This window comes from Frankliniella occidentalis, unplaced genomic scaffold (genome assembly GCF_000697945.3).
Source record: "Frankliniella occidentalis isolate FOCC.00 unplaced genomic scaffold, Focc_3.1 Scaffold106, whole genome shotgun sequence".
Lineage (NCBI taxonomy): Eukaryota > Metazoa > Arthropoda > Insecta > Thysanoptera > Thripidae > Frankliniella > Frankliniella occidentalis.
Genome location: NW_026267235.1, coordinates 259778 through 260884, shown reverse-complemented (window position 1 = coordinate 260884; position 1107 = coordinate 259778).

The following is a 1107-nucleotide window of genomic DNA, read 5'->3' as shown; positions in this document are numbered from 1 at the left end:
GTGCACATTAGCGGACTGATTTACTATTCATCGCAAAAACCCAGCTTGTTTTTTTATTCTACTTCGTTTTCAAATACGAGGGAGGGAGGGAAGGGAGGGGGAACCAAGGACCACCCTCCCCGGCACTTTGTGAAGTGAGGCCTCTTCGGCATCTTATATGTAGTATATATATCTCCCCTCGGGATCTTGACGATTCTCCTGGTTGGGTCGGCCGCCGAGGGGCCAGCAGTGTGTGCGGTCCGTCCCCGTCCGTTCGAGTCCGGCCACTACTTTTGCGAGGGAGTCCACTCGGCTGCGTTACCCGACCGTCACACTCTCCGCAAGTGTATAACGGGGCGGAGCCGCGCCGAGCGGGGGGAATGTTATGTGTCCTCCTATCCACCAGGACTTTTGATATCGTGGGGAGGGGTGAGTGTGTGTGTGTGTGTGGGGGGGGAGGGGGGGGTGAACTTGGCTCTTCGCTCCCTTCCTCTTTTACCCCTCTCCTTCCAGTCGAGCGGAGCAGCCCCGATATGTACTCGGGTACGTGAGAACTCGACCCGCTAGCCCGGACGTGTCCCTGGGCACAGCGAACGGGGGTGAAGTAGAGATAGGTGTGTGTGTGTGTGTGTGTGTGTGTGTGTGTGAGTGACAGAGGCAGCAGCCTGTTGGTGAAGGAGACACACTCGATTATACAAGATGTCACCAGCCCCCATCAAAAAACAAAGTCATGCTGTAAATATATAGCTTTAGCTCATACAGGAGCAAAGGACGGACAAGATGGGCAAGTAAAAAAGAAATCCTCGCAAGGCCACCCTTCATATTTAGAATGTTGCGTTTACTGTAATAGGGAGAGCCATGTGCTGTAATAGCACGAAGACAATTCGTTCGTACTAATGCATGATCTCGTTCGCAAAAAGGAAGACCTTCTCTTCAAACTGTGACAGCACGAGATTCTTTTGAAGAGCGGCGTACAGAATTCGAAGACAAGTTGTTGTAATAGTCTGTGGGTTTGGAGCAGAGCAGGTCCGCCCAAAGCGCCCAACGAGTCGGGGATAGGCAACCCGTCGGCCTGCTGAGTGTGTGGCCTACCCAGCATGTGTGGCCTACCCAGCACGGCTGCTTCGG